At 37.5% G+C, this 27,311-nt stretch overlaps 1 non-coding gene across 1 annotated transcript; it reads right to left on the reverse strand.

Annotated features, from left to right (window-relative positions):
• Positions 1-16,762: 16,762 nt before the first annotated feature.
• LOC112504366 lies at positions 16,763-16,869 on the reverse strand. Its single transcript, XR_003068173.1, has one exon. It is a non-coding gene; the product is annotated as a small nucleolar RNA R71 (small nucleolar RNA).
• Between the last annotated feature and the right edge of the window lie 10,442 nt (positions 16,870-27,311).

The raw sequence follows: 27,311 nt of genomic DNA on the forward strand, positions 1-27,311 counted from the left end.
TGACCTCCAACAATCCCTTGCAATCCTGCAACACCACCTCTCTCAAATTGAAACCAAAACCCAAGCCAATACCACCCGCCTTCAAATGCTCCAACAAACCATCATCCAACATCACAACACCACATCCTCCCTTACCACCCAACGAAACCAAATCCTCATCCAATCCATCGCCACCCTTACGGCCCAGGCAACTGAGGCCGATGAAAACCTTACATATATCATCACCCAACTTCAAACCATCCTTCAAACCCTTAACTCCCAACCCACAACCATCATCTCCCAAATTCCTCATCAAGCCCTACCTCAATCCACCTCATCCATCGATGATACCCTTGCCAACCTCACCAACCAAATGGCCTCCATCCAAACCACCCTCATCCAACTACCCGCCACTATCATAACCCAAATAACCCAGCCTACTCCTTCACCCCAACCTCCCTCTGCAGGCCCATCCTTTGATGAAGCCTTCTCCTCATTCAGTGCAGAGGTGAGAGACCTCATCACCAACCTTCCCATCCCTCCATATACATCCACCACCACCTTCATACCACAATAAGCCTCATCCTCCTCCACTGAGTTCGCAACCAGAGCTGACCTACGGGATCTGTCCAAGGCGCTAGTGTCATCTTTCAATGAGATTAGTGCCAAATTCGTTCATCGGGCCATCCATCTAACAAGGGTTCTCTCCCAGAACTTGACCGATGAACAACAACGCACCACCTCTCTCCTCCAAACAATGGAGGTGATTCGAAGACAAGCAGCCCTGAAGGCATATCTTGCGTCCTTCAGGAAGGACAAAAAGAAGAAGAGGAGTAGAGCCTCTTGCTCCAGCAGCCGCCAACACAAAAGGCCAAGGCATGAAGACCAAGACCCCAATGATCAAGGTCTTGGACCTCATGAAGGGGAGATAGAGGCCACGGCTACACAGAATACAGAATCCGCTGCACCACCATCACCATCACCACAAACTCAACCACCACCCTCAATCGAAGGAACCCAAGCAAGGGAACCAGAGGCTCTGCCCTCTGAAGATGTACAATATGTACATGTTCCCTTCGCTGCAACCCTAGAACCCATCATGTTGAGTTCCTTAACCGATGAAGAGCCAATCACCCCACCAACGGAAAAAACCAACCTTCATCACCCACACCAAACTTACCTTTAACACCTTCACCAACCCCTCGCACCACAGAACCCTTCACCTTATCCATACAACCAGAACCAACAATAATCCAACCTTCATCACCCCAATAACCACAAACCCAAACAGAACCCCATGAACCAGAAACCACCCAAGTCGAACCCAATGAACCACAACCAGCCTAAGCTGAACCAACTCAACAAGAAACCATACCCTCACCAACACATACACAACCCTCAACCCAACCACCCGTGGTGCATGCAGATACTCCCTCTTCATCAAGGCAACCTCCTCAGAGCCTGGTAGATGAGATTATACAGAACATGGAGTCGATGCAGATACGTCCTGAATTGCCATCCAGGGAACCAATTATGATGGAAAACATCCATCAATACCTGTACGAAGATCGCGATTAAAGTTTGACCATCAACCCTCCGATCTTATCACCTGAGTCCATGGACCTCTTACACTATAGATTCATTAGACAGACCATACAAGCACCTCAGGCTGTCTTCTCGAATGATGCGATAAGGAGGGTCATGGATATGAAAGTAAGGACATTTGCCAACCGAGCCATTCGATACATCGAGTTCACTGTTGAGAGAGCACATGGGCAAGTTAGCATGTTCAACGAAAATTACCTCATTAATCTCAATCCATATGACTTGATTGAATTATATGCATACACGGCTCAAAGGTAGGACCACAACATCAGGTACGGAATGGCCAACCGAGCGGTAATAAAAATGATGGAAACCCTGGTGAACCATAGAGCCAAGAATGATTTTGAAATTGCTCTTCGGCTAGACATTGAAAGACTATCCTGTGCTCCACCAAACGAAGACTTCCAAGGCCTGCAGGAGAAAAGATCTGCCTCAGTCCTAACTCAACCCGAATGTGGACTTGTTTACAAGAATGAGTTCGGGGTTAAAAAATTCTTTAGACTAACTGAGGCCTTCAAGAATTCATCGGATACACTTGAATGGTTTCAGAAAGTCATTAGAGAAAGACTGGGTATAAACCACGTGCCAAGAGAAGAAGGGAGTCGGCTCATTCATGAGATATTGACAGTCATCGACTATCGAAGACTGCTCATGCACTTCAGAGAAATATATCAAGGTAGCTCATGATGAGTTGTATTTTTTTGTTTTTCCTTAATGTATTTTGATTCCAGTATTGTAAGAATTTCATCATCCAATGAAAATTTGGAATTTGATGTTTTTCTATTAGATTAGTCTCTGTTCTTCACGGTTGTTTCTAGATTAGTCTATGTTTGTTATTTCATTACTTAAGGGGAGATTGTTAAACCCCATAATTCATAAAGTGAAAAACTAATGAAAAACAATAAGTGATGAAGAACCAGAAGACCGATGAAGGCATCAAGGCAGAATTGACTAAGTCTGGAGCACAACCAGAGGACCGATGGACGAGCAAGGATGCGATGGAAAGAACATCTTCATCGAACCTCTGGTCAACTACACTTAGAGWATTWTCMWVMMATTCATCCAGAAGCATGCGATGAAGACTTAAAGATAAGGATGATCCATCATACCATGAATGACAGCTGGAGATGACAAGTCAACAGCTAGATTTCGAGTTTATCTTAATTACTAAAGCTTAACCATAGTTTAGATAAACGTTATCTGTTAATAGAAGATTAGATAAAAAGTCTCATTTGATAGTTATCTTTTTATTAGTATAAATAGGTGATTAGGCCTATTGTAAAAATAGTCGCTTTTACGTTTTCTTATTTAAAAAGTGAAATCTTTGACGCTCAAGATTGTTCTTAATTGTTCATAATTTCTTCTTGAGTGTTCATCACTTTGTTCATCAAATCACTATAATTTGGTTATTATTAACTAGATTATTAGTGTTATTGAGAGATCTGGGATCAACACACCGCCTCAAGAAGAAGAGAAGCAGAGCTTCATGCTCCGCCAACCACCCGCAGAAGAGGCCAAGGCATGAGGATCCAGACGAAGATGATCATGGTCTTGGTCCTCATGAGGGGGAGAACCTGGCTGCTACAACTCAAGAAGCACCATCCGCTGTACCTTCATCATCCCACCAACAAACACAAAACCCACCATCACCAAACCAAGGAACCCAAGCAAGGGAACCAGAGGCTCAGCCCTCTAAAGATGTACATAATGTACATGTTCCCCTTGCTACCACACCTGAACACATCGTGTTGAGTTCCTCAACCGATGAAAATCCATCAACCCCGCCAAYAGAAACCATCCCACCTTTCACTACCTCACCAACACCAAGCCTACCATTAACCCCATCACCAACTCCTCACACCAAAGAACCTTTCATCACCCTACCCAATGAACCCGAACAACTAAACATCCAACCCTCTTCACCTCAACAACCTCAAGCCCAAACACAAACCAATGAACCTGAACCACCCTAACATGAGCAAACTCAAGAAACCATCCCATCTCCAACCAATACACAACCCATAACCCAAACTCAACCCCCCAACCGAACCAACCCAGGTGCAAGCGGACAGTCCTTCTTCATCAAGGCACCCTCCACAGAGCTTAGTCGATGAAATAATTGAGAATATGGAGTCGCTAAGGAGACGTCCGGAGATACCACCAAGGGAACCCGTTATGGTGGAGAATATCCATCATTACCTATACCACAATCACGATGAAAGTTTGACTCTCAATCCTCCAATTCTATCGCCAGAGTCCATGGACCTCCTACACCATAGGTTTGTTAGACAGACCACCCAACCACCACAGACTGTCTTTTCAAACGATGGGATAAGGATGGTTATGGACATAAAGATGAGGACCTTCGCCAACAAAGCTATAAAATACATCGAGTACACAGTGGAGAGAGCCCATGGTCAGGTTAGCGTCTTCAATGACAATGACTTGATCAATCTCAATCTCTATGACTTGATCGACCTCTATGCATTCACAACTCAGCGACATAATCAAGGAATAAGATTTGGGATGGCAAACAGAGCGATTGTGAAGACGATAGAGACCCTGGTGAAGCATCGAGCCAAGAGTGATTTTCAGATTGCTCTTCAGCTAGGCATCGAAAGACTCTCATGTACTCCACTTGATAAAGACTTTCCTGGCCTACAGAAGAAGAGATCTACTTCGGTCTTAACTCAACCCGAGCTTGGACTTGTCTTCAAGAATGAGTTCGGGGTAAAGAAATTTTTTAGACTAACTGAAGCATTCAAGTATTCAATCGATACACTAGAGTGGTTTCAGAAAGTCATCAGAGCGAGACTGGGTAGAAGTCATGTGCCAAGGGAAGAAAGGAAACAACTCATTCATGAGATATCTACAGTCATCAGCTATCGAAAACTGCTACTGTGCTTCTGGGAAATATCTCAAGGTAGATCATGAATAGTTTTAAAATTTTTGCCTTAAATTGAAATGTCTTTGCTTCCAGTACTGTAAGAATTCATCATCCAATGAAAATTTGGAATTTGATGCTTTTCTTTAGATTAGTCTCTGTTCTTCGATATTGTTCATAGATTAGTTCATGCTTGTTCTTTCATTATTTAGGGGGAGATTATTAGACCCTATAATTCATAAGTGTAAAAGTAATGAAGAACAATAAGTGATGAAGAACCAGAAGACCGATGAAGACGTTAAGGCAGAATTGACCAAGTCTGGAGAACAACCAGAAGGTCGATGAACAACCAGAGATGCGATGGAAAGAGCATCTTCATCACCCCTCTGTTCAACAACACTTAGAGTTTTCTTCAGCAATTCAACCAGATGCATACGATGAAGATATGAAGATAAGGTTGAATCATCATTCCATGGAAGATAGCTGGAGATAACTAATCGACAGCTGGACTTCAAGTTTATCTTAATTTATAGCTTATCCATAGTTTAGATAAACTTTATCTGTTAGTAGAAGATTAGCTAAATAGTCTCACTAGATAGTTATCTTCTAATTAGCCTTCTAGTATAAATAGGTGATTAGGCCTATTGTAAACAAGGTCGCTTTTTACGTTTTTCATATTGAATAAAGTGAAATCATTGGCACTCAAGATTGTTCTTTGAATGTTCATACATTGTTCTTGAGTGTTCATCATTTTGTTCATTAAAACACTATAATTTGGTTATTTTTAACTTGATTATTAGTGTTATTGAGGGATCTGGGATCAACACAATTATATATGAAAAATAAAATATTAAGCTTTATTTATAAAAATTTAATAAAAAACATTAATCTCGTTTATTTTAAAAATGTCCCTTAGTTAGAGATGATCAAAACCAGTTTCGAGCTGGATATTGAATTTTCTTAAAAACATATAATCAGTTTTGGACCAACGAGTCATGACCGGTCCTAGTTATTTCCAAGCCGGGCCGGCCTAATTTGGCCATATCTACCCTTAGGGGTTGTTTACCATATTTTCTATTAAGTCCTGTATGGGTAAATTTGACTGTCTGGATAAATTTGTCTGTCTACATAAATTTATGTTGTTTACTTTTCTATCTGAATCAACAGTTTGAATAACATAAATGACCGATTTACCCCTGAGGATGAACTATGTGCTATTTAATAAATGTAAGGTTATTACTCACCTAAATTCATCTATACGTCCTCATTAATTCTATAACAACCAAAAAGACCAATGATAAAAATAGATCAAGCAATCTGCAATCAAAAGAATTCAGGCTTTGAACCCTAAATCCTTGAACATAACATCATGAATGCATCAACCTAAACAAAAATCTTAAAAATTGGCTCTCACACAATCGTAATAAGCTAATCACCGATGAAAAAGAAGAAGAAATAGGAACAAATACCAGAGCATGAGAGAGATTGACGGTGGTCCAAGCCATGCCAGGAAAACAATCAAAAACAGGGAGAACTACAAGCCAAGAGAAGAAGAGGATGAGTATGTAGGTGGTCCAGATGCCGAGGTACATGAACCACTCCGTATTCCTATTCAGATCCGTAAGCGGCTCCGCTTGCACATAAAAATTCCATGTATCAGCGCAGTCGGTCAAGCTTGATAGAAGGAGTGGTGGAATCGTTGTTTCCTGTGGAAGCTTAGCTCCATCGTGTGTAAGATGGAACGAGTCGTGTAGTTGTTGCCAATGGTCTGGTTTGCTCTATAGGGAGGGATTGTTTTGAGGAAGAAGATACACTAGGGTTCACGACCGAGGGTATGAGGGTCTTTTTTAGGCTTAATAGGGACAATGGTTGTTTTTGATCTGTACGAATAAGCCTATTTCTTTGAGAATAAGCCCAAAGTAAACACACCATTTTGGCTGTGCCAATAAGCATATTTACTAATTAAGCTCATTAAGCCTCAAGTAAACACACCCTTAGTTGATTATGGCTTGGGTAGGGTCCTTTTTTATCAAATTATCTTGGTTTGTAGAAATTTAGGTATCAACTGGAATTTGGTTTCTTTCGAGTTTAGTTATACAGCTTATTTTGTTTGGTTAAGTTGGATTATCGACAATGAAGGATTTAAGGCTAACAACATATATCGTATGAGTATGGTAAAGACCCTATCTATTTCAGATATGAGGTAAGGATAATGATATGTGTGACAAAATTTTTATTCATGTTCATACATCGTCTATCAAGACACTGAGTAATGAATGAACAATAAAAGGAAATATTATTCATTTTGAATTACAAATAATATTGTTAAATATCAAATATATAAATAAACTATAAATTTATAAATATATTAATTATTCTACATTTGTTCCAATAATATTTTTTTCATTCTAGATAAACTATAGTATAATCTTTTAGACAATAATATGAAATTTTAAAAATAATTTCTTTTTGTTGTATTTATTTTACTGTTATGTTTCTCATTTAATTATCACAAATTTTTCTGCTCGGTAAGTTCTAAATTTTTTTTACAATATATATATATATATACACACATATATATATATACTACTTTATAAACCAGATTTCATAAAAGTCTTAAAAACAACCTTAAATAGACAAGGTACTACATTTTAAAGCACAAAGTCTTAAAGTTTTAAAAATAAATCCTAATACCTAGAGTACTACAAAATTTATGCATGAAGTCTTAAAATATCATGAATGTGTACTCCCTCGGTAACGTCCGCTCCCAAGAAATCGATTCCTCCTCCCAAAACATCGATTCCTTCCCCCAAGGCAACGAGTTCATTCTTTTCAATTTCGCGTCCTAGATCCATGGTTGAGATCCAGATTAGTAGAGGCGATTCAAGTTCTTGAACTCATCACTGCTTATCAAGGTTATTTCTCCACTGATTCATTCTATCAATCTCTACTTCTCTACTGGAGTTATATGATTACAATGTTAGGGTTTTCTACATTCTTCTTCGGATTTGATTATCCATCGTTCCATCTCAGGTAAAGGTTTTTTGATTGTAACGTTAGGTTTCTCTACATTCTTCTATGGATTTGATTATTCATTGCATGTTCCTAAATTGATTTCCCAGACCCCTATTCTTATCTGATGCCCGAATCCCTGTTATTATTCGGCACCTGAATCCATTGTTAGGCTTCTCGATTAACGGTTGTTCCATCCTTTTTCTCTTCCATCAATCATTTCTCTCTATTATTCTTTTGTAGTTGGTGGAGAGTTTTTATCCTTGTTTAATACTTGGTTTTCTCGTTTGTTTCATAGTTATTCAGCGGTCATTTGAAGAGTTTTTATCTTTGCTTTTTAGTTATGTTTTCTCCATTGTTTCATTGTATTTGATGTATGGTAGATGAGTGTTCCTTACATGTTAATAGAGCTAGAAGCAATCTAATGTTTAGATAGTTTAGAAGGTCATGGAGCCATTTGTATCTTTAATTGGGGATATACTATCTTTATTTGTATGATTTCAAGGTTCTTGTTGCAAATAGTTCAGAAGGTTCTGAAGCCATTTGTATGTTCTGTATTGAAATATGTACATTGCCTTCATTAGATAATTTAAGAAATCAACTCTGAAATTGAATGTTACATCTCACCATATTGCGAGGGCATACAACTATGGTACTTTGATTTCCTCAGAAAAACAGTTCTCCATTCTAATTCTCAACAAGTTTTATCATCTGGCTGCAATGACAAGCTGTCATCTAAGGAAATATTTAATGGAAATATCTCTGATACTTGTGCAAATAGATCAAGAGATGTGAATGCTAAACACATGGACATAAATCTTTTGGATAGTGACACCAATGGACTATGTCTTTTGACATCTTTTGAGGAGCTTCAATCTCATAGTGAAAAGTTTCCAGAGACAGGAGATAATGGAGGATCATTGATTGCTACAAATGATCAGAATCATGGATAGTTGGTTTCGTATGACCCTTCCCAAGTTGTATTTTCACCGATAAAGGTAATAGTTATTGATGCATCAATATAAGTATTTAAATTATCAAATGCATTGCTATTTGCTGACTTGAAAATGCTATCTTATGGATTATGTGCAAAATTTATTGTTGAGCTCAGGAAAGAGAGAAATCTCCATCTAAGCTATTTACTGCAAATATATTTTTTACATTAAGGGTCTTCACGGAAACATCTGCTCTACTTTTTGATGTAGAAGTCAAGTTTTCGTGCAAATAACCAAACGACCAAATTTCCTTCTTAAATTTTACTTTTAAGTTTAACCCCAGCCACTTTGGCTCCATTATTTCTTCCATATCCTAGATTCCCATTCAAATTTCATTCTTTCTCCATTCTACTTCTTCTCGATTTACAGCTCCCACATTCTTCTCAATCAAACTGCTTCCATCTTATTCTCGTTCGAACTGCTTCCATCTGCTTCTCCATCGAAAACAGGTTTCAACTTTCATCTGTCATCATAAGTCTTCCTCTTTATTTTGGGCTAGATTGAGCTAGGGTTCATAATCAATAAATTTATTTATTTATTTTGGTGGCTGAACATAGATGGAAAGATGATTATGAAAACTGAGAAGCAATTTTTTTTTAAAGGTAAACCAGGCAAATTTATAAATGCATTAAAGAGTCATACAACGAAAGAAGAAAACGGGCAGACCACAACTACAACCAAAACCCCATGGCCATGGAAAATACCCCATACCAAGGTACAAGAAGCCAAAACAAACAAAGCCCACAAGAAGAAAACAAACAACAAAAGAGAAAAAAGAGGAGCTTAACCCAGACCAAAACTCCCCAAAACCAAAAACATATCATCATGTCAACCCGAATTACGCAAACGCCGATGAACCAACCACTCCGCACGAATGGAGATAGAATCCTTAATAACAGTAATAAGTTGTAGAGTCGTGCGGCGATCCTYAGTAAAAAGTCTTCTATTACGTTCTTGCCAAATGTAATAAACAGCGGCTGCCACCACAAGTTTCTGCTTTAAAAGTTTCGGACGACGATTAGGATCCGAGATAGCATCTAAAATCTGATCCCACCTAGAAGGCATATTCTTCAGATCCATACTATGCAAGACGCTAGCCCATACATCTCCAGCATACGAACATTGAAAGAATAGATGTTCAYGGCTATCCATACATTGACCACATAGCGAGCACTCCAAATCYRGTGGCTCATCCTTCCAATGTAAACGATCTTGAGTAGGAAGCCTTCCCTGACAAGCCAACCATAAACAGAAAGCATGCTTCGGAATATGACCAGAGAACCATACCGATTTAGACCAAGGAACCACACGATGATTACCCTCTAAAGAAGCCCAAGCATTTCTCACCGTAAAATCCGAACAAGCATTGTAATCGTCCCCCCATAGAACTCTATCACGAACAGAGGTCAGTAAAGGTAACGGCGAAGTATGCAGCACTGCAAACCTTTGACACCAATCATCAGGCCAAAAACCATTCCAACACATAATAAGATCACGAACCGTCATTAAAGTAGAGAACCCACATGAATGGACGAACCGGTAAGAGATAAAAGCGGAAAGAGGACCACATATTAACCAAGCATCCTCCCAAGCATTCGTATCCCGACCATCACCAATTTGGGCAAAGAAGAACCTTCTCAAATGACTACGCAAGTCTAAAAGCTTACGGAAAACCCAAGACCAATTCGAGTTCTTTCACACCATCCAGAAGTTAGATGAGCGGATATTATTACTGTAAATCCAACGAACCCACATAGAATCCCGATGCCTTACAATATCCCACACATAATGGACACATTTCGACCGTTTTTCAGATATATTATGAGAACTAGATTCTTGTATTTTGCTAAAAATATGAATCTTTTATCTATATATTGTCCGTTGTTGCCGACTTCCTGGATTCATTAGATGCATATGTTGATCTTATTAACCTTTCAGACTTGATGGCTTAAATAGATTGGAAATGTGTTGTAACTCAAGTTGGCAACACTAAGAAGTATCATCTAGAGTCGGAGGTGTACAAAACTGTAGTTGCATTTGATATATTTTCTGAAAAATTAACTGAAAAACAAATGTGTAAGATTAAGAATAAAGAAGTAATTATTTAACTGTGTGTGTCTGTGTTCTTGTGCTCATTTCGTATTTCTTCCAATCTGTAGGCTCTAGGGTTTTGCAAGCGAGTTCTCATTGAACTGCAAAACGGTGTATTGGGTCTTTGGTGAATTCTTGACAGATGACTCAAATAGCCAAAAATTGAGGTAAGCAATTGCATATTTCTTTTCTTTTTTATTTTTTCTATTGAAATTAAACTAGATTTGTCCTAGATAGATGACTCAAGTGACTCTTGTTTGTCGGAGTTTTTGGTCGCTAACATCGTCACTTTGTTTGTTGATAACTATAGGAATAGATAATGAACATCATGTTTCTAATATGTAAACTTTTGCAGATCCATTTGAAGTTTATAGGGCACTGAGAATTGTGAACTCCAGTCCATATTTATAGGTTGTTTGCTCTTTCTACAACTTAAAACTTTGGCAACTACTTCATGATGTTTTATGGGAATGCTCATGCTTAGACTATATATGGGGATCATTTGAAATGTAATAGGATGTTACTCATTTTAATTGGGTTTTGAAAGATGTAACACGAGATTAAATTAAGTCTCATTCGAAAGTCTACTGCAAATATATTTTGGGTAGACCAATTCTTTTTATAAATTTATGTCATGTATTATTTTGTAATTTTTAATCATTTTGAATATAAAATGAATTGCAGTTGGAGCGCTCCAAAAGGTTTATTTAAAACAGGGCACCTTTAATGCTTGTAATTTTTTTTTTTGGATATTTATCCTTTAGAAAGAATTGATGAGAAGATTTATTGTTGAACAGGGTTGTGTTATTACTCTGAATCTTATTCATTACAACTATATTTACAATAGCAAAAGGGTTTGTTTATATACACAATTCATATAGAGATTCGTTTTTTTATGAATAATTGTAGAAGTTACTAAAACCAACATTTTGGATGGATGTATATTTGAATCTAAATTAGGTACAACTGTAGTAGGATTTATTACATCTAGATAGAATTTGATTTCTCAAAATTGAATAAATCTTAATGAGCTTTTTACATGGAATAAATCTTAAAGAGTTTTTTTACATCACACTGCATTGCGTGGGTAGACAACTTGTATATATGAACAATTACGGGAAAAATTGATATCTAACGTTATATAGCTATTTTTGTCATTGTGCGAATACATGTATTCTAATGGATAAAAAAATAGATCATTCATATTCTACCCTTTAAAATGTAAGGTAAATGGATGATATATTGATAAATAAAAGAAAACTTTTCTATATCGATGGAGCATAATGATAACGAGTTTATACTTACCTACTGCTAGCCCTAAGTTATTTCGGTAGTGCCTCAGCAGTGTGGTGGCACGTGCTACCATTGAATTTGTTCTTGCAATGTAATTATTTTACAACCCTTAATTATGCTGCCATTGTGATTTGTTTTATGCATCGTTGCTGGAAAAATGAGGCCTATAATAGCATATCGAAACTTAAATTTGAGTTTGAATAATTAACAATGATGGAAGACAAACCCATACTATAAATCATTGAACTTGTAATCATCTTTTTTAGTGTTTTATGTTGTATTTGATAACTATAGTTAATATATTAGAATGAATGGTTGGTAGTTAAACTATAATATGAGTTAGGAGGTGTGAAGTGCACACTTGTATAAGCTAGTTAGACTTTGGCATTTGGAGTCGTCAGATGTCATCATATGGCAAGGGTCAAGGAGCCACCCCTAGAAGTAGAAAACTATATGCCTTATGAATATGTTAAGTCTAAGTCCAGTTCAAACAACAATATGCTTTCTGAAAATGACAATGTTTGGACACTTCAAAAGGCTTAAGTTTAAGTTTGGTTCAGAAAGCAACATGTTTTCTAAAATGAGTAAGTATGGATACTTTAGAAGGCCTAAGTATAGTCTGGTTCACAAAGCAATATGTTTTCTAAAATGATCAAGTATGGACTAGAGATGAAATTTTACCCTATGGGAACATGTATAGGTCCCTAACGAGGCAAGATTATCTACTTTTGCGAGTGAGGGGTTGAGGATGGGGGTTTATTTTCATATTCGAAGCAAGGTCGGGGTCAAGGACAACACCCCCGCCCCCGATTGAACCTTTATTTTATTAAATATACGTGTGTGTATATATATAATTATATAAAATATAATTTTTATATTCAATATTGGTAAATAATTTAGTGATGATTCATTGTATTTTTTAATTTTAAAACACATTTTTTTTTGTTTTCTTACTAAACGGGTACCTTAAACCTGTCGGGGATTAGTTGGGATCGGGGGACGGGGGCCAGGTCAGAGAAATGGATGCATTTCCATCCCTTGTATGGACACTTCAAAAGGCTTAAGAGAGTGTTCGATAATGGCTTAATAGGTTGTTAAGCCGGTATGGCTTATTCGGTCGGCCATACATTGTTGTTCGTTTATGGCTTATTTGGTCAGTCGATGGCTTAATCGCTCAGCCAAAAAAAGTAGAGTTCTATGGACTCAGCCTTCTATTCATCCCCTTATTCCAAGTTTACCCCTCACATTTCTAGAACCCCAAAAATCTCAGCTTCTCTCGATCTCATTTTTCTCCTTCATCATGTTTGCTCTCCTAGTCCAAGTCTTCATTATTGATCTGCATTCTCTATTCTTCATTAGTCCAAGCCTGTTTCTTCCTTACCATTGTCGGCTGTTGCTTCTTCCTCACCATCATTGGTCGTTGCTTCTTCCTCCATCGATCTCATTTCTCCTGCTTCTTCGGTCTCCGACCATCCTCCATGCCGATATTTTGATTTATCTCATTGTCTGCTTTCTAGCCATTACAAATATTTTGATTATTTCTTTTATGTTTCAAGTATGCCTTATGTTTTTGGTTTTGCCTTCTTTTTACAGATCTGATTTACAATTTTGGTTGTTATTTCTTCAGGTCGCCTTCCGTTTTTTGGTTGGTATTCCTTCAGGTTGTAAGTGTACACCATAGGAAGGAAGCTATTGAGTTCCTTGATGAGCTTGATATCAACGAGCATCCTCTATTTTTTGCTTTGGGGTTCACCTAAAAGCTAAGTTGTAAATCTGTGTGGCCCAGGAACAGTTGAAGGATTTGAGATCCTTATGTACGAAAATTATACCTAAAACTTGAGTTGCAGAACTGTGTTCATGTTATGGATGATTTGCTTTGGGGTTCACCTAGAACTAGTTTTTAAAATTTGTTGAATAAGATAGGTAAAATAGAAAACAACACAAATTCTCTTTCAATCTATTCCTTCTCTAGACAAAAAATTAGATTGAGGGATAAAATGGTAATTTCTAGCATTTAGATTGGTTATTCAGCACAACAACCAAACAAAAACTTATATTTTAGCATACAAACAACTATATCAATACAGACAACTATATCCATACATGTTTAAACAGAAAAAGAACCGTATAACCCTGAAGTCTGAGTTTGATTCAGATGCATTACTCAGCCACCTTAAAATCTAATACCCATCTCTCAAGAAGCAAGGCGTCAATTCTGCCTCCAACCCCGTTTCTTTGGCGATCTCCTTCACTGCCTGTTGTCAATCTCTCCCCCTCTCTCTCTCTCTCTCTCTCTTATCTCTTCTATCACCCTCTTCACTGTCAGCATCATTTACAACAAGAACGAATCCCCGTAAATCTAGTTTATCTTGGGACCTTGACTTCACGATTTCTGATGGGATTCCACAAGATCTATGATACGCACTAATTATTTAGTGCTTAAACACTCTTTTCTCGTCTTTTAGATATGACATGTTCCTATTTATATCCCAACATTGAGTCACTTTATTCTCTTATTTTTCACTTTTTTGTTATGGAGCTAGAATAAATGATCTACCTGTTTTTACTATATAGTGGGCTAATATGAACTTGTTCTAGGTAGATTGAAGTTGTTTGATGTTGCGGGACTGCTGTAGCATTACAAGTATGTGAAGAAAGGGAGGAGAGAGAACTAGAAGCTTAATGACATGATTAGAGCTGACTTTATGAATAACCTGTTGTGTATTTCCCGTTATATAATCTTAATTAGCTAGAAACTTGTTGGCTAAGTTTGGTACAATTAGACTCTAACTACTTACTTTAGTTGTACTTTTACTCTAAAAACATGTTAATTGTTTATTTTGCCCTCATCTCTATTTTAGTATAAATAGAGGGCTTGGGGTTAGTATTTTGAATCATCCCTTTCCAAATCCCTTTAATATCTCAAAGTAGTTGTCTTACTACTTGCAGTATTTTCTCTCCCTAGAAATACAAGTAAACGTTTGGTGAACTTCTTTTCCAAGTTTTCTTCTAATTGCTTTTTACTCGCTCTTTAAATTCCATCATTTATTTATTACTCTTTCTTGCCATTTTACTTTCCGTCATTTATTTATTACGCTTTCCGCTCTTTACATTCCGCTATTTATATTTCGTCATTTACTTTTTGTTACTTAATTTTATGCCTTTATTTACTGCAATTTATATTTCTTTCCATTTACTTTCAGTTATGAGTAACTAAATTTGACGGAAAGAGTGAGTTTGTAAATCAAATAAGTTAGACCCTTTTATGTAAAACAATGTTTCATTATTTCATTTCAAGTTTTATAAAACCAATGACACTTCTTGACGAGTTGATCACTGAAAAGTGTTAAAGTGCCATGGATTCTAAGTTGATCCATTGATTGCATGTCAATTTGGATGATATGGGAAGTAGAATTGAGAGAGTTGCTAATAAAGAGATTTGTTATCCGTATTTTCTAAAATGTTAATTCTCAACAGGTTGATCACTTTGAAGTGTTAAAGTGGAATGAACTAAGAGATGAGTCATTTAGAACACATCAACTTGAATGATATGGGAATCCACTCGAGAGAGTGATTTTTAACAAAGAGATTTGTCTATCCATATATTTTAAGGACCATTTGTCACTTTCACTGGTCTGGATACCTCATAGAAATATGGGTTGAAAGCCATAATATCAATACAATGGTGAAGTCTGAGAGGAATACCCTCAAAATAATAGTGAAAATAGTTGTTACTAATTGCATGTTATAGTAATATGTCAGCATGGTTTCATGCTGTAGCATTTTGACAACATTGGTCTATTGAAATATTATTTACATCTCACCCTAAGTCTAACACCCTGGATTTTTGTTCTTGCATGTTATTTCCTGTTAATTTTTAGTATTGTTAACTCTGATCGAATCAAGTTTTCAAATTCGCCTTCTATTAATATTAATCTTACTAAACTTTTACTACAATCCTTGTGGACGATATCTGGTAGTTGTACCATTTTATTACTTGAAAGACGATATTGAGACTAATTATATACTTGCTTTTGGTCCTGGTTGCTAAGTCTGTGGGTGTGTGAAACAGACCTGTCAAGTTTTTGGTGTCGCTGCCGGGTATTGGCAAGCTAAAAGTCTTTTTGAAAGTAACTTTAAAGATTTGACTTTTTTAACACCGTTTGAATCGCTTTAAGAGGTGTATGCCATGGATACACCGCGGGGAGTTTCTCGAATTCGATCCAGATATTGAGAGAACATTCCGCCAAAGAAGAAAGGCTCAAAGAGCATTTTTTGCTCTACTCCCTCCTAATATGGCGTTACCTCCCCCATTTGGCGAAGAAGTACCGATTCAAAATCCACTAGGCTTTGATCAAATACCACAATTTCAGCCTTTTCTACCAAATGCACCACTTTTTCAAAACCCACCAGAACATCCTTTTCAACAAGGGCCACCACATTATGATGATGCACATAATGACATAGAATCTGAAAATAATGATCATCCAAGAGTTCAAACTCCAAATATAATTAATCTTGCAAACTCTAAAAATGGAAGAAACCATGGACTACACTATTCCCGATTTTGAGCAATTAAACTCAGGGATAGTTAGCCTCATATGATTACCCTCCATTTTTAACTTAAACCAACCATGTGCCATGTGTTGCAGACAAATGGACAATTTGTAGGATTACCATCAGAAGATCCTCACTCACATCTAAAATCTTTCTTTCATGGAAATAATTGATGCATTTTTTATCCCAGCAGTGTCTAATAACGCTCTAAGACTTATTTTTTTTCCTTTTTTTTAAGGGATCGAAAAAGTCTTGGTTTATTTCATTAACACCAGGTTCTATGCCATCATGGAGTAATATGGCCAAAAAGTTTTTGCGAAAATATTTTCCACCCACCAAGAACGCTAAATCCAGAAATAAAATCTGTCTTTTTAAACAAATGGATGATGAAGTTGTTCCTAATGCATGTGAGAGGTTTAAGGAGTTGTTAAGAAAATTCCATCACCATGGTATTTTACTGCATTCAACTCGAGACATTCTACAATGGTTTAAGTCCCATGGCTAAACAAATGCTTGATGCGATTGTAGGTGTGGCCTTTACAACTAATACCTATAATTAAGGGTATGAGATCCATGAAAAGATTTCTACAAACAATGGACATTGGGCTAATCCACATGCCCAACCGCAAAAGAAGACAGCTGGAATTCATGAGGTTGATGCATCCACTACATTAATAGTACAACTCACTTCCATGGCCATCATGCTTAAAAACCTAACTACGGGCCAAGAAGTGCATCCAACTGTTACTACACCTATTCTAGTAGTTATCTCAGTGCAATATGTTTGTTGTAGAGAGGAACATTCGTATGAATATTATTCTCATAATTTTGAATCTGTCGATCATGTTCATAATTGATCAAACCCCTATTCTAACATATACAATGCTAGTTGGAGACAACACCCAAATATTTCTTAGAACAATCCAAGTTTGAATCCACCCATTCATAAGCAACAAAGAACCTCTAATTTTCAACCTCAACAGTATGCAAGCAACTCTAACTCTCAAAATCATCATTACCAAAACCTTCAAGCTGCTCAACCATTTTTTCAAAACAAGCCACCTCGACAGATTGAATCATCATCCTTTTTGAAGACTGTGATGAAAGGATTCCAAAACCAGACCCAAACACTCATTAATCAGTAAAATGCCCCAACAAAAATCTGGAAACTCAAGTCAGACAACTTGCTCAACTTGCTCTAAATCAGACCAATAGAGCCCTTGGTACTTTGCCTAGTAACACGGAAGTCCCTAGAGATTTAGGAATGGAACATGTAAAGGTAGTGACACTTAGGAGTGGTAAGGAATTAACTGAGACCATACCAAAAGAAAGTGAACAGGTTTAGTCAAAACCTGAGACTACATCAGTGGTCCTTGTTACTGAAAATCCACCAAAACAATTAGAGAATCAATCATTAGAGGTCTCTACTTTTGTTCCCCCCAAGTCGGACTACCCTCCATTATTTCCAGAAGAGATTGTGTTGATTCTCTCTCTCATTGATTTGATGATAATCCCTTTTTCCTTTCGAAGTATTATGTTTCTGTTCTTTCAGTTCCAACGATCATCACTAAGTCTGTTCATTGATTGCTGAAACATGTATTGTAAATCCAACAACTACAACGATACTTCAAGAAGATAAAACTCACACCAAAGAACCTTTAGTGAAAGTCGAAGACTGACATTGAAGATTAGAGACTGGCGCGTTCATGATCTGAAGCGGTTTTCATTGATTACAAGCTGGTCAACATATGTGTGAAGACTGCCCAAGCCTGAGCGAATGTTGAAGAAACCTTCAATGTTATTCCAGCATTCAGCGATCAAATGAAGCTTGTTGTGAAAGATTGTTTTTGTCTTGTCCTTCCACACACAAAGGACAAACCCATATCCTTTCTAGAGTGTACTACTGTACGAAGCCGACTAGTTGACTCTAGTGCCCACCAACTCCACGAAAGGATGTATGCTCATGAATAGGCAATTGTACTATTCACTGTAGCAAAGGAAAAGCTTTCCTTTAAAAGCTTGACACGTGTTCAAACCCTTCTGAATTGTATTTAATGCAATGGGTATAAATAGATGAGTGCTCTCTCCATGTAGTGAACAAGCATATACGCACACATCTAATAGAACACTTATGCTTATCTTCAAGCAAGTTAGAAACCCTCTCAAATATTCTCAAAAGTTCTTACCCAGAAGAACTTCTTTCTGTCTTTATCTTTCAGCAAATCTCTTCTATTTTGCTAAGTATATATGTGTGTAAACTTAGATTGTTTTAAATAGGTTATCTTTACCTTGTCTATTTTCGTATACAATCTGCAAAAATGTGTATTGATCTTTCTTTATCAATATATATATATATATATTTTTAAAATACGAAAGTTTTCTGTGTTTGTATTCACCCCCCTCTACAAATTGTTCGTCTAAAACTCTTGTAAACCCGGCTGAGACTAACAAGTGGTATCAGAGCAGTGTTTCTTTTCTTATTGTTTAGTTATTTTCTGCATCTTATTATCTCTCTTTCTAGATAATTTTACTGCTTTTCAAATGGCTTTGCAAAACACAAGCACAAACTTTCACGACAATGGCTCCCTTGACAAACCTTCTCGGTTAATTAAAGACAACTTTAGTCTCTGGAAGAATCAGATGTCTCTCTTTCTAGAAGGTGTGGATCCTGAAATTCCACATTATATAAAAAATGGACTTTATGTTCCATATGCTATATCTCCGGCTGTTCTCGAAACAGCTACGACTGTCGCTATTTTTGAACGATAGATTCCTAAGCTCCCTCATCAGTGGAGTGAAAAAGACAAGAAGAAGATAGCTATAGATACTCGTGCGAGATCTATAATAGCTATGTCTCTTCCTGACGATGTCTATCACTCTGTGATGAAGCTTACGACTTCGAAAACCATGTGGGACACTCTCTGTTTTCAATATGAAGGTACCTTTTAGGTACATGAATCGAGGAAGATAAACTTTTAGTAAGACAATATGAAAGCTTTCTCTATGGAAAGACTAAATGTTGTTTGAAGTACATCAAAGGTTTAATTGTCTTCTAATTGATTTGAGGATAGTTAGCATAGAATATTCCTACTCTGAAACTTTGATGAAGTTTATGGAATGTTTACCAGAATCCTGGGATACATATTTTATGTGTTTCAAGATGTCCAACGACATGTCCTACCTCTCTCTTAGCTCTTTATATGGGATACTGCTCAATCACGATTAGTCTCGACAACTGAAGAGGAATCTAATCAAGGATTCTAGAGATATGAAAAACTCTCCGCTAGCTTTGATCTCTGAAGTTTCTTCTTCTTCTTCTTCTTCTTCTTCTTCTTCAGTGATTTATTAGATAATCGAAAACAGAGAATCTTTAATACTATTAGAAATTCAGAAGAATTGCGCAGGGATAGCTACTCCACCGCGACCATCCTCCAGGAGTGCGAGAAACCGGACCGCCAAACAGTTCCTCGAGGGTAACCCAAGGGGAAAGGCATTTTAGAGCCCCTATTTTATCTCCCCCTATGTCTCTTCCCGTCCAACTCACCGGGAGATCGAAGAGCAATTTGCGCTTCCCCCCCCCTTTTCACAGAAAATGGAGAGATTAATTGATGTATTTCACACGGCGCACGATTACATGGATAGTTTCATGCGAGATCATGATGGAGGACATATCTTATTTGACCTATCTTTTAGGGCCCTTCTATCGACCGATAAAAGGTTTTTGCATCGGCTCTCTCTCGTTCTAGTTAGGGAATTGACAGGAGATCCTTCCATGCTTTCACCGATAATCACATCCAACTACATCCAGGAATTGCATTTGCCAGATGTCTTCTTCTTCTTCTTCTTCTTCTTCTTCTATTCTTCCTTCTTCTGTTTCCATAACGGAGTTAGATTCTACTAACTCTAAGGATTTGTCAGAGTCTGACCTTGCAGACTTTGATGAATCACTGATGCTTCTAACTAATTCGTTTTGAAGGTTCGCCAGGAAAAGTAATTTTCGCAGATCTCCCACGCTGACCATTAAGGAAAAGCCAAAGTACTGCTGACAAGGCTTCAGTGGTCTGCTACAACTGTCACCGTAAAGGTCACTTTCCAGGTGAGTGAAGACTGTGATGCCATCTTCGAAAACCCAATCCTCCTTCAAAACTAAAGATGATAAATATCTGAAGCTGAAGGAGAAATATATGAAGATGAAGAGTTCCCAGCGCAAGGCCAAATGCCTTGTCGCTGAAGAGCATGACTGGGCTAATTCGTCTGATGAATCATCCTCTGATGAGAAAGACACGACCTATCTTTTCTTAATGGCCAAGGATGTCAAGGAAGAAACTTATGAGACATCAACCTCTCATGATCTCTCCACGTTGATGGTTGACCTTTACAATGCCCTGAATGGCAAATCTAAAGCTGAAATGCTTAATCTTGATCTTCAAGAACAATTGAAGATTTGTCATTCCAAGATCAAAGAATTGACTAAGATCAAATAAGATCTTTAGAAGATCTTAAAGATCATGTCATTGTAAACCAGACTGAAATTCCCAAATTTCATACAAACATGATTATGATCTTCAAGAAATAAGTTGAAGAGAGAGTAGATCACCAAATGTATCTTGATTGATTGAGAGAGATATTACAATGCTAATTTCATATTACAGAATAGTAATAACTTGCTAATTACAATTACAAAGGAAACAACTATTTATACTAAGGAAAGAATAAAGCTACACTATTACAAAGCATGTAAAATATGGAGAACTTGAATACAACAATAACGCACATACTTAAACCCAACATTCTCCCCCTTTGGATTCAAGTTCGAAGTCTTGTAAATCTTGTATTTCTGAGTCCGAGAAGTTTCTCCAACCTTCTTAGAGCGTTCCTATATTGAATCTTCTTCTCGAGCAGATTTATGGCATTGATCAACAAATATCTATCTTTAGAGCTCATTCTCTCTGACTTCGCAGCTATTGTTCACCCTCTTCAAGTCAAGTGCCTGTCTTACCAGTTTTATCGTACCATCTGAATACTTGTTTAGCTCGCCAAATCTCATAAACTTCTTCACTTGATGCTCAACAAAGTATATGACTCCGAACTCTGGTTTTTCAAGGATCATGTAGACTGGATAAGCATCAATATCTTCTAAGTATTGGTCAGGTCTCTTCAGATTGATGATTCTTTGATTATCTTCAAGACCCATCTGAACATCTATAATCAGAGCCAACTTTACATGACACCGCATATATCTTTTAATTGCATCAAGAACAACCAGAGCTCCATCTTTCCTATTGGTCATATTTCTGATCTTGTAGTACATATATTCCAAGTCTTCCAAATATAAATTTGGGAAATCAGCTTCACTGAACCTCCAGATTTGCCCATCTTGTCTAGTTACAGTAAATATTGGATACCAAACTCTCAGAAGTTTTTGAGCATCGATCTGTTTGATTGAGACAACCCGATGTTTGGTACGAACTTCACTAACAGGCAGACGCTTGGCTTTCAGAAAATGCTTGTACTCCAAGCGAAAATCTTTGGTTTCCCGATGGATACCAAGGATTTTATCACCAGTCAGAGCCTTACGGTGTCGGAGGAAGATTCCAAAGTAGATATCTTCAAGATACGGCTCTCGGATCCTTGCCATATCATACCCTGGAACATTAGCTCTAATTTCAAATGGTACATAATTCCTCGTGAATATCTCTATAGGATCAAAAGGCTCTCTAGGAATAGGAATTTCAGATGTACCAGCTACAGCTATAGTGGAAGATTCTAGCACTGTTTGACGTTCACCCTGAATTGAGAAAACTGGATCTTCCTCATTGATATCTGCTTTAAAGTCAAAGTACAGCCCAGTTGACTCATCAATGTTCTCGATATCCTCTCCAAAATCTTGCTCTCCACCCAGCACAGTAGAAAACACATCATTGAAACCAACATTGGCAGAGAAGTCCAACAACAACCTTGTCCCTACTGTGTAGTCCACCGGCTTTTCAGCCATTGGCTCGATCATAGGACTTGTCTCCATTTCTTCCTCATCTTCTACAATAATAGCCTCAATTATCCTTTCCCGTGTAGACTCTGGGGCAGAATCTTCAGCATTCACATCTTGAGCAGCTGGCTCACTTTCAACACCTAGAGCCTGGGCAGATGTCTCAGCCACCCTCTGTCTCTTCCTCTCCCCCTCATGATGACTTGGATCCTCCGGGTCATCATGCCTTCTTTTGTGAGAGGTGGCCTGAGATCTGTACGTCTCTTCTAGAGTAGATACCCATTCAAAGAGGGCATCCATTAAGCTTTTAAGATCTTGGGTGTTCGATGTGATTAACTTACTAACTTTGGTGAAGCTAGAAGCAATCACATCTTGAAAGGCCAAAAACTCTAAGGCTCTAACGGGAGGGTTTTCATCAACTTGTTGTCTTAAGAGCCCAACCAGATCTGCATCTTCAGCGTCGGGATTTTGAGATGCCATCAATTTAGTGTACAACAGCGATTTGAGTTTATCCATCGTTTGCTCTTGTACCGACGGCTCAGGTACAGGCGGTGGAGATGGTTGCTCTTTTTCAACTTGTTCTTTCCCCTTCAGAAGTCTTTTCAGACTTGCAATCTGTGCATTCATGTTTTCTTGAACAGCCGTTAAGGCGCCGTCCACATACTCCCGTGACACAAAGTCTGGTAAGCTAACACCTGGATCACTTAGATTACCAGTTGAAACAACAGTTGAATAAACTGTTGTGTCTACGTTCAGTGTTAGAATATTGATAGCACTGGTAGGACTTCCGACCTATCCTTGTGAAATGTCAAACGACACCATTCTGGTCGTTTTGGCAAGTTCACTAAGAACTGCAACTGGAGCAACAGATGCTCGCGACTCATGTGTACCTATGTGTATCGGCTCTATACTCGAGGTGCACTGAATCAAAGTCGTAGGCTGGGGCAGCGGCCTACTTGTTTCAATAACTACGTTCTCCAAATGAGAAGTAGATAGCAGATGTGCTATATCCTCGTGTTCAATTAAAACAACTGGTTGTTGAGAACCAGTTGAGTGGATGGGTGGGGTGTGCATTTGCATAGCTGGGCTAGCTATGTCTTGTTCAATACCAACATTCAACGAATGAATGTCAGTAGTAGATGTGGGTGCCCGGCTATGTGTATCGGCTAGGTAAGGAGCTTGATATTCTTTTTGTGCTCCACTCACACCCTCACCATGTTCTTCTTCGTCCCTTTCAGACATCCTCTCTTCATTTTCAATTGATTCTCCCTTATCTCCTTCTCCGATTGAAATTCCTTGTAGAATACGGTCATACTCATCATATGTTGGTCCATATTCTTCAACATCAAACGACAATGAATGTATACTTGGACAAGTCTGTTGAGCAGGAAATTCTGGAAAGATGTCGTTGATATCATCAACCAATGCTCCGACTGGAATATTCTGTGAAGGGATAGTTTGAGCATGGTCATCAGCACCATCATCATCATTATCATCATCATCATCATCATCACCAAGAGCTGCCTCGTTGTCAGTTTCAGTATCTTCCGAACTAGAAGAAGTTGTGAAGTACTATCAGTTGAAGTACTTTGCTGATCAGACGCTCCCCCCTCCTGTTCACCCATCTCTATTACATTTTCTCTCAACACACTACCCTGTTCAGGTAACCCCTGTTCCTGAACTCTCTCATCTATATCTAACATTTCTCGCTCAGCTGAGGCATGGGGTGATCCGTGGGTAAGTTCAACCGGTTATGGTTGAACTATAGGATCTATAACTCTCCTATAGTCTATCACACATTGAGCAGTCTGATCAGCCAAGGCAAAAAGCTCTGGTGGTATTTTCATTATAGAATCCAAGTCTTCAACTTCTGTATGCTGTCGAATTCTAGACATGATGAATGTCAGCCCCTTTTCAGCATTGGATCTAGCCGGAATATCTTCATTCGCATTCATCATCGCCTTTATGATTAATTGCAAAAATCTCTGGAAGGGCACGAATTTTCTGGCTTTAGAAGGAAATCGCTTTGCGTTCACAAGCTCCACCAGTTCATTCCAGTTAACTAGGGCATAGTCATAATTACGCGAGAAGACTATCCCGTGAAAGAATTTGAGGAAAGAACTGCTGCAAGTATCTATCCCCGCAGTCTTGGACGTCATACATCTGTTCAGGATGGAGAACAACAGATGCCAGATAGATGGCATAAAACGTCTTTTGAACTGTGTCGGGTTAGTTAACTCTGCCGAGTATCCCAACCTTTTGATGTCTAGGCATAGTTGGTTATATGTTACAAATTCTTCATATCCGGTAGAGCCTGGTCCGGGGAGTCGTAGAATCCTTCTTAAACGTTTTAATGTCAGACGGCTGACATATTCATCCACTACTCCTTCAAAATAGAGTGTGTCGCCGTCTTTTGCCAGTGTAAGCGTACTCCAAAACTTTTGTAAGTACACCATTGGGATAGGTGTATTGGCTGACAGGGAGTAAGCTATATGCGTCCTCTCAGTATTTCTGGAATTATCTGGTATTCAGCAGGCATATCGAAGTTAAAGGCATGGTTATTTGGCTTTATTTCGAGATATTTGAATTGGGAAAAACGGGTTTCAGAGGGTATGAGTTGGTTAGACGGGTTTGGGATGTTATCAGATCTGACTGAGGGAATGTGATTCCTCGTCAGATTGATGTTGAATGTCCGCCATTAACCTGTAAACGATCTAAAATATTAGAACCCATATTATTCAAGAATTTCAAAAAAAATACAAAGTAAAAAAAAAAATTGACTTAAAAAAATGAACTAAAAAAATTTAAAAACAAAACTAAATTTTTTTTCTAAACATTAAAAAAAATTCTAAACACTAATTTTTTTTAAACAAAAAACAAAATGAATTAAAAAAAATAAAAAAAATAAAAAATTGGTGACCGGATTACATATCCGGTCAACAAAGAAATTAAAGAAAAAAATTCTAAGTCTAAAGAATAATCCGGACAAACTCAACCGGATTAAGGTTGATCGGAGTTTTCTCCGATCACCTTCTCCGGTGAGAAATCCGGTCAAAAGAACCAAGAAATCAAACCAAAAAAAAATCAAACCATAAAGAAAATCGAATCCCAAACAAAACAAAAACAAACGTAAAGAAAAAAACGATTAACAAAGATTAGACAAAATCTTTGGATAGAAATCAGATTAGTTCGAATCCCAATTAAGGTTTTATTAGAGTCCTCCATTAACAGGTTTAACCAGTCCTTAAAGTTCAATAAAGTCCAGATCTCATCAAGGAAATAATAGAAGTCCATGAATATGAATCAAAAAATAGACCTTAATGGAAGAATAAGGATGAAACAAAAAATCGTAACGATGAACTTGAATGAAGACTTGAGCGATAAACCAGAGAATCAACCGGAGACGATGATGAATAGTATATGAGAGTAAAAAGTAAAAGTAAAAATTGAATCGATTATTTATAGTCAAAGTAAAAACCGTTCAAATTCTAAACCGCTCAAGGGTTGTCCGGATTAGAATAAATCGGTCAAGAGGTGTCCGATTTATGGAATAAGAATCAACTAAGTGTTAATCCGGACAATAAATCGCTCAAGGCATAGACGATTTAAAAGAATACCGGTCAAGACTTGTCCGGTTTAAGAATAAATCGCTCAAGGTTCAAACGATTAAAAGATAAATCGCTCAATGAAGAATACTTAATCGCTTAAAGGAAAGACTAAATCGCTCACGAAGTGATCGATTTAAAGACTTGAAAGAAAAAACGAGTCAAACGATTTAAGAATCCGGTCAAAGCAAACAAGCGATTTACTAATCCGCTCAATCCCTTGTAAAGCATATCTAACCTTATCCAGATAAGAGTTTATCATATAGCCTTTTGTCCGGATTAGTCTAAATCGGATAAGTGTTGTCCGAATTCCGCATTTGCAATAAATCGGACAAGTGTTGTCCGGATTAGACTAAATCGGCCAAACACTTATATTTCTAAACTCTACATCTTTCAAAAATTAGATAATGCTCAAAATACCTGCAAGAAAAATATAAACTGTTAGTTTAATACAAATAAAATTCACTCCCCCTCAAAATATGATCAGTTATTCAAAAAAACAGATAAACTTTCACACTCCCCCTCAAATATAGATTCTCACGATCAAGAAATTTAAAATCAGATAAAATATTGAAACATTGACTTGTATTTATGAAATACAGATATTTGACTAAATGAATTTGAATTAAATACAATTCAATAAATTGAACTGTTTTTAATAAAAATCCAAATTTTCAAATTTAACATACCTAACTTAGATACAAGAAAGCTAAAGCGTTTTTCATCTAAAGCTTTCGTGAACAAGTCAGCTAATTGAAATTATGTATTTACAAAATACAGTTCAATGGTTCCTTTTTCTACATGATCTTTAATAAAATGATACCAGATATCTATATGTTTGGTTTTAGTGTGTTGAACAAAATTACATGAAATGGCAATAGCACTTTTGGAATCACAGTAAATTGGAATTTTATTAAAATAAAACCTGTAGTCTCTGAGCTGTGTCTGCATCCATAGCACTTGAGAACAGCAGCTTGCAGCAGCTACATATTCAGCTTCGGCAGTGGAAATGGAAACGCAGTTCTGTTTCTTTGATGCCCAGCTGACTAGTTTGTCTCCCAAAAACTGTAGATGTCATGTTGTACTTTTCCTGTCCAACATACAGCCTGCATAGTCTGCATCTAAATAAGCTGTCAGTTTAAAACTAGTATCCTTGGGATACGAGAGTCCAAGATTAGCAGTCCCTTTTAGATATCGAAAAATGCGCTTAACGGCATTTAGATGGGACTCCTTTGGATTTGACTGATATCTGGCACAAAGATGTGTTGAAAACATTATATCAGGTCTACAAGACGTCAAATACA

This window comes from Cynara cardunculus, unplaced genomic scaffold (genome assembly GCF_001531365.2).
Source record: "Cynara cardunculus var. scolymus isolate 2C unplaced genomic scaffold, CcrdV1 Un_Scaffold_5342, whole genome shotgun sequence".
Taxonomy (NCBI): Eukaryota; Viridiplantae; Streptophyta; class Magnoliopsida; order Asterales; family Asteraceae; genus Cynara; species Cynara cardunculus.